The following is an 11139-nucleotide window of genomic DNA, read 5'->3' as shown; positions in this document are numbered from 1 at the left end:
TTCTTCACAGCTTTTCTAACGGCTGCATTTATCATGGTCTGAAGAACATCCTTGGAAATTCTAAGGCTTACAATTTCAGCATCATTAGCATGCGTTGCGTCATCAATGGCGCGATTGACTGTTGTCTTATCCGAGTTTGCCATACTCGATGTGGGTTCCTAACACCAATAAAACAATTCCTTAGTCGCAATCCATCAACTGCTATTCTTCATCCTGATGGCTTTAACATATATTAACCATGGCATTTATAGACCATATTGGTTAATATAGTACTAACATTCTCAATGAATGTTATTAAATATATATTCATTATGTTTAGCCTAGGTCACGAGGGACCATCAACGGCATTTAAGGTTTGGGCCTAATTCATCATCTTGTTGACAGGGGATCAAAATGTCACATCCGTCTTTGTTATATTGATGAATTTTGGATAGCTCGAAAGCTTGCCATAAGGATATTAGAAAAGAGCGATTCCTAATAGATACAGACATCAATCTAGGATTCGTTGGAGTGTTTTCTTAAGTATTAACGACAAATTTTTCATCTCGGATTAAACGATAGGAGTTCTATCAGACGGAGACAATAATTCTCAACAATCATTATTCATTATAGAGTTATATGTGCCAGTGGTAATTAATTTCTGCATACTGTTTGATAAGGAAGGTACCTGCTATATATATATCATACTGCATTATCCCCTGGGCGTTCATCCTGAAGATTCATGCGTTTATTTTCCTGGCCTCTCCCGGCTTCTTTATAAGCTCTGGGCAGCTGGTTTTGATGTGCCCTTCCTCGTTGCAATTGTAACATGTGGCGTTCTTTAACCCCTTGCAATCTAAGGTTCTGTGACCCTTGGTCTTGCAAATTCCACACAATTTAGCACGTGGGTTGATTGTACATTTTCCAAAATGTTGCTTTTTGCAGTTACTGCATTTGGGTTTGTAATCAGGCGGACTCGAGTTCTTTCCAAACTCAGAATCTTTCCCACGCTCCGAGCTTCCCTTCTTCTTCTTGTTAGTTTGATGAGAGTTCTCCTCCTCTCTTTCCCTTCTTCTCTCGCTAGAAGCCTTAACAGACTTAAATCTGATTGCATCTAAGGTGAGAGATAGGGATAAGTCCACCGCGGACCTATATGTGGTTGGCCTAGATGCTTTAACATTTCCTTTTATCTCTGGTGCTAGGCCTCCAATGAAACGCGCTATGCGTTTAGGTTCAGGGGTGACTAAATAAGGGACTAGGCGGGACATAGTGTTGAAACTTGTCACGTATGCCTGACAGTTCAAATTTTCCATGACCAACGTCAGGAAGTCCGATTCTATCTTTTCTACTTCATGCTGAGGGCAATAGTTTTCTTTGACTAATGCAACAAATTGGCCCCAAGATAAGTTGTAGAGTAGAATCTTCCCCGTGGCTTGGAGTAATGACCTCCACCATGCCAACGCTTCTCCTTTAAATGATTGTGAAACAAATTTCACAACATCTTGCTCCGCACAATCGCTGATGTCAACAACAGCGTCCATTCCATCAAGCCATGTCATGCAATCGATGGCCCCATTTTCTCCTGTAAAGTCTCTGGGCTTGCAGGAGACAAAATATTTATATGAACAGGTCTTAACTGATGCCTCTTGATGAAACACAACTTGTCTAGACGGAATACTCCTTTGATTTGACGAGTCATGAACATCGTCTTCCCTTGACTCATGCGTTTTAGGAGGGGGCTTACTACAAGCCATAGATAGAGTCTTGGAGTGGGTATCATTTGGTTCATCATACTGTCGATCAAGAGCTTGAGTAACAGCATAATCTATTATTGCCTGCAGTTCTGCTCCAGTTACATTAATTCTGGTAGCATCATTGTTGCCCTTCAAGTGACTGTTAGCTTCATCTAATCCAGCCATGTAGCTTGATTGCTATATAAATATTAACAATGATTTATTCAGAGATTATTATGGAATCATCATCTTTGACGATTTATCAACCATGGTAATATAAACCATATTGGTTAACTTGTTAGTTATATTTAATTAGTATTTTCCATTTTAATTTATCCTAGTTATAAAACATTAAGGATATTGAAGTGGCGCATAAGGTCTAGTCACAAGGACAATTCTAAATTTTTGTAAGCCATGATTTCAGAGAATCGAGGCATTTAAGGTTTGAATCACGTTCATTACCTTCTCTTGACAGGGAGTTGTAGACTTCAACTGTCTTTTGTCTTTTAGGACAATAGGTATAGCCCGTGGGCATTTCCCTTCTGAGGGATGGTTATAATATGATCATCTTCTCAGATGCTATTAGTCGAGATCGTATGGATCCTACCGACTATTATGCTTGGACCTGGTCCACCACCTTCAGACAGGAGGTCACAGACCACCACTGTCGTTGTCTTATCGGACAACAAGTTTAGCCCGTAGGCATTTCATCACTATCGGATGTTTATAACGTGATCATCTTATAGGATGACACAAGCCATGATCTCAAGATCACTAGACTAGATAAGAAAATTGGAAGAATCCAATATAAGGATGACTGCTGTGATTTTATCGAATCACATTTGTCAGGAGTGCTAACACGTTTTTAGGTGTTAACAAGGATTTGAATCCCTTGGGTAGGTTTCACCCTCTTGGCCGCGTAGGCTAGATTTCACCTTTAAGATTCCTTTTAAAAAAAATGCCTACTGGCAGGGAAGGAAGGATATTTATTTATTTATTTATTTATTTATTTATTTTTTTATTTAGGATTTTATCATAAATCCTAATTTATAATTTAATATTAGCACAAATGGCCTAGTCGCGTAGACAAGTTTTATAAGCCATGATCGTCTGGGATCGAGGCATTTAGTAGTAGCACAAAAGGCTTAGTCACACGGACAAGTTTAATTTATAAGCCATGATCGTCTGGGATCGAGGCATTTAGTAATAGCACAAAAGGCTTAGTCTCGTGGACAAGTTTAATTTATAAGCCATGATCGTCTGGGATCGAGGCATTTAATAATAGCACAAAAGGCTTAGTCACACGGACATATATAATTTATGATTTCAGAGAATCAAAGTATTTGAGGTTTGAACCTAGTTCATTACCTTTTTCTGACAGGGAGTCATAGACCACCACTGCCTTTTGTCTTATATGAAAATTTGCATGGCCCGTAAGGACTGAAGGATAATTATGTCCTTATAGGGACTAATAAGAAAACGATTTTTAATAAGAGGAGTTTCTTCTTTATTATTATTTTTGACTGCATTCTCCTCGGGTGTTCGTTTCATTTTAGTCGCGGTACGAAGCTCCGCATCTCAGGACCCCGGGTATGGAGAACTCCTATTACGGCTTCTTCTCTTGGCGACGTATCCAATATATAAAAATAATTGGAAGCAATAAATTTCAGATTAGAGTCGGGAGTAATCCTATGTTAAGTCTAGACTCAAGTATGTGCAATTGTGTCACTGAGATTAAACACAGTAGGATAGTGTTTAATTCACTCAATGTTGGCTCTGATACCAACCTGTCACACCCCGATTTCCACGTGTCTCACCAGTGGGCCCGGTGGGGGATTACCGTGACGATGTTGGCAACAATATAGTCAAACCACACAATTATATAATGCACAGCGGAAGCTTAAAGATAAATATATACTTCAACCTCTGGTTGTAATATCAAATGTATTACAGAAGTCGAATATATCCACAGCGGATCAAAATAATAATAAAATATTGTTCCATCAGATACTGCAATCAAGCTTGCGAGACTTATGCGCGACGCTAGGGAGCTAATACCAGCCAATTTACGTTTAGGTACCTGCACTTAATCTTTTTGGGAAAAATACGTCAGTTTACACTGGTAAATACATTCAACCGACTCCTTTGAAAAGAGTTGGGAAAATTGATTTGAATGCACAAGGCACAAAATATTTTGACACGTTGATTAAAATACCCAAAGGCAAAATTAATCTTTTATACTTGGGACAATTTTGTTAATAAAAATCTTGTATCCGATTTACATGGTTGTCCAACATTTAGGGCCGGTGATTATACAATACAAGCCGGACAAGATTAATCGACACACCACAAATATAATCTCACAAGAAGAATACTCTCACGAGTGAGTATACGTTATACATATGCAACAGGAGGTGTTTTGCCTACACCTTGTGCTTACGTCGTGGCCATTCACTTTTTAAAATGAGCCAAGGATATCCAGGACACGGTCATTAACCCCCAACGTTATTTGTTATCAATCAATACAGATTAAAACGGGATTATGCAATTTAATCATCTCCGATTAAAAGGTTTCTACACCCGACCAAGCGGTATATTTAAAATACCGTATCCCAAGCCCGTATAAGGGAAAATAAGTTAAAAGTATTTACCTTTGCAATGTATATTCCTTAATCAATTAAATCACCGATATCTTTTACTGGGGCTCCTTATTCTGGAACGAAGATTTTCAAAATAACCTATTAGAATCCTAACGGGTCTTTATATTAGCCGTAGCCTAGACCGGTTGGGTTCAAAAGATAGATACGGTTTAATCGCGCGGAAAGGCGAAAACCGTGAATGGAATGTGATTCTGACCCAACAAGTCTGGAGACTTGTTTTATATGGGTTTAATATTCACATTCTGGATTTCGGGGTCGAAATGATATGGCTTGACCCGTATCGGCTAATTTATGTAAACTAGTTACATAAGCCGAACCGTGCACGCAATAGGCGTAACGGGTAACCGTGAGAGTCCTACGCTTGCTTCCTAAGTCAATATACCTTAAAGAGGTTGCGGTATCATTAGGATACCTTCCGTGATGCCCGTAACGAGTTTAAGTTAACATTATGCCCCGTAGGGGTTTTTCGGTCATTTTAAAGACTTTTAAAGAGCTTTTCGAGTTCTATAGGAAATCTGAGTTTCCCGAACAGTTTATAAAGTCTAAAATACTTTATTTATTATTTAAAATTAGTAGCAACTGGAATCGGGTCAAAAGACCTTGTAGAACTCATTTTATGGCCAAAAAGGGCGTATTCGGTATTTACCGACCCATAGCCATAACCGTAGGTTATGAGCAGGCTAAAAATAATTAAAAATCTTTAAAATTCCCAAAATATTATTTTACAACAGTGGGTAAAAGTTTTGGTGATAAAATCTTGGCTTAGATAGGTGTTATGCTAATTGCGTCGTTTATTACAAAAGTTTATTTTAATTGCGCTATTTAGCATAACTCTTATTCTAGACCTCGGATTGACGTGAGACTTTAAGGACATGCTTATAATTTAGTGAGCAAGGTTATGGTCCGTTCACGTGTCCGAAATACTCGTTTTATTTTAAAAAGGGGCGTTACGGTCAACTTTTAGGCGATTAACGGAAATGCGTAAAAGACTCGGACAAACGATGAACCGGTCACAGAGGGTTATACCATCACGTGACCTGGTCCTAAGAGAGTCCTAAGGCATATCTATACTTCACTAAAACGGGTCAGAACTGAAGTCAATGCAAAAGTCAAACTTTTGCGACATTCGGCTCCGAACCGGGTTAATATAGCAAATGGTCGATTCAAACGAGCGCAAACAAGTTTATATACTTAATATCATGTTTTATGATCATCAAAACAGGTTCCATAGTATATACATTACAGATTATGCAAGATTCGCCAAAACGACATTCTGTTGACTTTTTGGGTGCACGTTTGACTCGACATTTGACATAGTTAGAGTGGTGATCAGTGGGAACCCTTTTAGAGGTTTATTACCCACATAATTACCAACAAATAACCATTCTTGATTCGACAATTCACTGAATCATTTGTGAGTTATCGCTAAGTCGACCGTTAGTTACGACGGATCGACTTTTAAGCTAAAACTAAGTTAAAGCTCAAATGGGAAAGGAGTGGAACACTTACTGAGGTCCTATGCACCAAGTGTGACCACTTGAGAGGAAGTTGGAGCTCCAGAAATGACCAAATGATGCAGATGATGGGGTGTGAACTTATGGTTGCAACTTAGGCCTTATATAGTGGTTTCAAGCACCACAATTGATTGACAACAAAGTCTAGCACACACCACAACTGATCAACACTTGTCCTTAGTGTTAGGGGTCGTTTAGGGGTCATTTGGAGGTGTTTAAATGCAGATCATGGCTCTTGGAAGGCTGAACAGCCAAATTAAGCATGTTTCTGCATCTGGGCGCCTGACGCGGCCCGCATGGGGGAATCCATGCTTTTGTACGCGGGCCGCCTGAGTTTTAAAAATCAGGCGAGAAAAAGAGGAGGCTCGCGGCCCGCCTCAACTTAACCCTAAACTTCACGCGGGCCGCCTGAGGTTAGAATTTCAGGATTTTTAAATCTTTTTGTAATGATGACAAAATCTGGTAATTAATAACGAAATCTTTCGTAATGATTTACCTGACCTTTCGGGTTTGAAGGGGTAACTTTGCGGTTTGGCCCTCGGTTAATTACAACTAGGGACCTCGTGATATTTACCCGCGTTATTAAGTCCCCGGTTAGTTTATTAATTATTCAGAAAGCCTTAACTTTCATTATTGACGCTTTTAACCCTTCTCATACGAATTTGAGTATAACTCTCTCGTTTTAAAACGGAACTTCGCGGAATTTTTACAGTATATTCTAGTGAGCGTATAATACTGTTACGAAGCCTTGGGAACGTTAAAGGGTCACTCAGAGGTATAATTAAACATGTTGACACAGTTAACCCCTGTGGTTTGTAATTTCTCACTTTCTTCTGCGTTCCGCTTCCGTACGATCCGTGATTTATTCGTTTGAAGGTACGAGCATCGTTTAGGGATACTATACAGTATATTTATCTTTGTTTGACATTTATAACCCTCGAATTTATATACTTTCAAGGTTTGTCAACATTAGTCCTTTATTTAATATTAATGCCACGTGTAAACTTAGGACACGTGTCGGCACATTATTGGACGCAAAAATTTCGAGGTGTTACAGTATGCCAAAAAATAAACAATATATTGCATCAGTTTGTCCAACTTTGATACACATGTGTAACGTATTACACCATTTTCTAAAAGCCTCATTACAAAACTTTAATACACATGTGTATGCTATCAGTTACACATGTGTATTATTACAACTGTTAACTTAACATATTACACCATTTTTTAAAAGCCTGATAACAAAACTTCACCGTATCTTTATAGTGAAATGATTTAGCGACATTATGGCAGAACAATACATAAACATTGGCCCAGATCTTACTATAGGAAAAAAATTCGAAACAAATAAGATTAATACCCTACCAAATTGGTAGTGTATTAGAAACAAAGAGGTTTCATCATTAATTATATGAGAAACTAATAAACAGTAGTATGCCAAAAAAATATATTGCATCATATATATGCAGACCTCAGTTTGTCTAACTGTAATACACATGTGTATTAGTAAAACTGTTAAGTTAACTGATTACACCATTTTTTTAAAAACCTCATTACAACACATTTTTTAATACACAATGAAATCAATTGAGCACAAAAACAGGACAAACTACATGATTTGAAGATACTGGCACAACTACAAAACAAATCAGGTTGCCACACTATGTAAGCAGGCCTAATACAAATATTCTACTATCTTCATACACAACAACTAAACCCAAACTTTATATTGATCGGATTTCGCATTTACCGGTTACATGTTGAAGTTTGAACAAATACACATGTAATCAGTTCGTTATACACAACAAATTTAACCGAATCTTTACAGTGAACTAATTTAGACATTAGGGCAGAACAATACATAAACATTGGCCCAGCCATTACTACAGAAAAAATAAAAAACAAATAAGAATAAGAATAATACACTACCAAATCGGACTACCAGTTGACTGATTACACAATCCATTCTAAACCCTAGATTTTGAAGCGAGAGGATTCGTGTGTATAAAGAAGCACTGTTCACAACCTTTTCATGAATAAAAAAAATAATGATACCTTGATTATGATTCTAGTAGATGAAACTCGTCTGTAGAGAAACTACGAAGAAGATGCAAGAATTGGTTGTAGTTATGAGGAGAGAGACTCTTGATACTTGATACGCAGGTGGTTTTCTTGAACCTTTGAAGCTATAACTGGTAAACTGAAAGGCATATTATTAGGGGTTTCAAATTTCTTACGCTCATGATTATTATTTTTGAGGGTTTAAATGGATTTGGGGAACCTATAATTACGAATGTGCCCTTGTGCAGTTATTTTAAATCAGTTTTTTGGTTTTTTTTAATTAAAAAATCCTTTAATTGCAAAGATCATGATCTCCTCATCCAACGGCTAGGATCTGTTCGTTTTTGTTCACAAAATTAACAATGTTCACTCTTGATCCCCACCCTATATATATATATATATATATATATATATATATATAATATGTATCAAACAAAGGGGTATCTATGTGTGGTTTGTTTTAAGAGTCGCAACTTTTCATTCTACAGAGGCAACCCAAACAACAGGGTATGTATGTGTGGTTTCTTAAAAATTGACACTTTTCATTCTACAAAGGCAACCCAAACAAAAAGGTATGTATATGTGGTTTTTTAAAAGTCATCACTTTTCATTCTAATTATATAAAGGTATAATGTATAAATATAAATAGCAGGTGCATCAATTCTTGACAATAATCTGAAACACAATGTGAAAAGTTTTAGAATGTGAGATTGTTGGCATGGCTCGTTTAATACACATGATGTGTTTGGGGTTGAGTTGTCTTGTTTCATAAGTGAGTCGAACTCTTTTATTTCACACATCAATCAAATACACCCCATCCCCACATTTAAGTCCAAGAGTCACATTTCTAAATTTCGATCATACGGTAAAGGTTACCCAAACAAACTATAATGGAATGGACGGGGGAATGAAATGGACGAGGTAATGGAATTGATCATTACCATTTCATGTCTTGTTTGGTTACCATGTGTGAATGGAATGAACAATTACTTTTTATTGTTTGGTATGCGAAAAAATATGAAGGAATAAAATCAGATGGCGATGGTCAGTAATGGGCGATGATGGGGCGTGGTGCTAGGTGTCAGTTGTAGTGGCGACGGTGGTTGGCGGTGGTGCTGGGTGGAGACGACGGCGGATGGTGACAACGGTGGTGGTGGATGACGGTGGAGGTAGGTGGCAGCGGTGGCGATGGTGGTGGCAGGGGTGGTCGGAGGTGGTAGCAGCGGCAACGGTGGTCGGAGGTGGTAGTGGTGGTGGCGGTGGGTGGTGGCGGTTGATAGCGGTGGCGGCGGTGGGTGACGGCGGTGATCAGAGGTGGCAGTGACAATGGTGGTAGCGATGATCGAAGGTGGGTGGTGGTGATGATCAGAGGTGGTAGTGGCGACGGTGGGTGCGAGGATGGGGGTGGGTGGCGGCGGTAGGTGGTGGCAGCGGCGGATGACGGTGATGGTGGTGGTGTGTGGTAGCAACAGTGGTGGGTTGTGGTGTTGTTAATGAAGGGTGAAGATGGAATGGAATGAAAAAAAAAAACAGGAGAGACGGATGGAATGATTTTGAGGGAATGGAATGCATTTTGGAATGGACGATTCCATTCCATCGACCAACCAAACACTATTTTCTTCATTCCCTCACATTAGTCCATTTCATCTCTCATTCCTGCATACTAAACGCTACCTAAAGGTTGGCGGTGGTATTCCTGCAAGGATTGAAACCCTAACAATCAACCCTCAAAGTTTCCCCGTCCCCATATACACCTTTTTGGAAATTGATTTGTCAATCATAATGTACGATTATCCATACACAAACATATTATTTTTTATTATATATTGTATTTTTAACTTTTAAACACACAATGTTTTATAACATTTTGAGGATGTCTCTTCGATGTGCTTATTTGTATATACATCTCCATATAAATCTTACTTGAAATCGCTTCGACATCAACCGGTATATTAATGTTATTGGAATCAGTGTCGGTTTATATTTTTATGGTTTATTATCTCTTTTGATTGTTATAGTAAGTGTCAGGTACCATAACATACACTGAATTCCCGCACGCATAGTGTGGGGTAACTTGCTACTTTGAACCATTGAAATGTTAATTTTCTATGTTAAGTAGGTTTGACCACAATGAGTATTCGGGTGATGGTTTTCCTCTGGAATGGTGACGAGTCGGGTCGTAGGTTGCCTTTTACCATTGGATTTATCTGGGTGATCATGCGTTTATTGGTCGTTAAAAAAGAGTTGGTTTGACATTTGACTTGTTGACCCCCTAGTCATCTATTTCTTTGACACATTTGAAACGTATAACTAACTCACTTGACCTCTTTTCTATTGACCGTTCCATTATGTCTTTTACATTAAATGTGTTGGTATGTTGAACCAAAAAAAAGTTGTCGAGCCAACAATGTACCGTGCATAATGGTTCTTGATTAAAACAAAATAAAAATTTCTTGTTAGGCGGGTTATGTTAGTATCAGACTGTGAAAACTCTTTTCTTATTTGGATTCATATGTCTAATATGGTTTTTGAGTTAACTCGTAAACACGACCCAACTTATGGAAATGATAGTAATAGTTAAAGAGTGACGGAACATATAACAAAACACTTTTCCATATTTTGTTAAAACAAAAACTTTTTTTTACCAACCACATATTGACATGTGGCACATTCATAAGCTTTTCTTTATTGTTTTCAAACTTTTAAAATATACAATTTTGTAAAATTTTGAATATACTACCACGACACGTTTGTTTTTATCTACATTTTAATATAAATTTCGTTTAAAACCGAGTTCTGCATGATGATGTACAAGTTAGCAAAGATCAAATGTATGAGACGTTAAAATTAATGTTCAAACAACTATTTTTCCTTTCTTTTTTACATTTACACTTTACTTTTTATTAGCATGTTTTTTTCTTCTTATTTGTCGATAGTAGACTGAATGTTGTGGCGGATTTGTCATAAGTAACGGGTGGGTTCATGTAAATGTTTTTTCATATAAAATTTCAAGAATGTTATTATTATTATTATTATTATTATTATTATTATTATTATTATTATTATTATTATTATTATTATTTTGCGGTTTCACATGTCGCAACTAGTGATGGTATAACAATAGTTGTAAGTGTCCGCACCCTTTAGTGTTTCAAAGTTCGTTTTTTACAAGATGTTAAGCCTATGCTA

This window comes from Helianthus annuus, chromosome 12, assembly GCF_002127325.2.
Source record: "Helianthus annuus cultivar XRQ/B chromosome 12, HanXRQr2.0-SUNRISE, whole genome shotgun sequence".
Lineage (NCBI taxonomy): Eukaryota > Viridiplantae > Streptophyta > Magnoliopsida > Asterales > Asteraceae > Helianthus > Helianthus annuus.
This window is presented reverse-complemented; position numbering follows the sequence as displayed.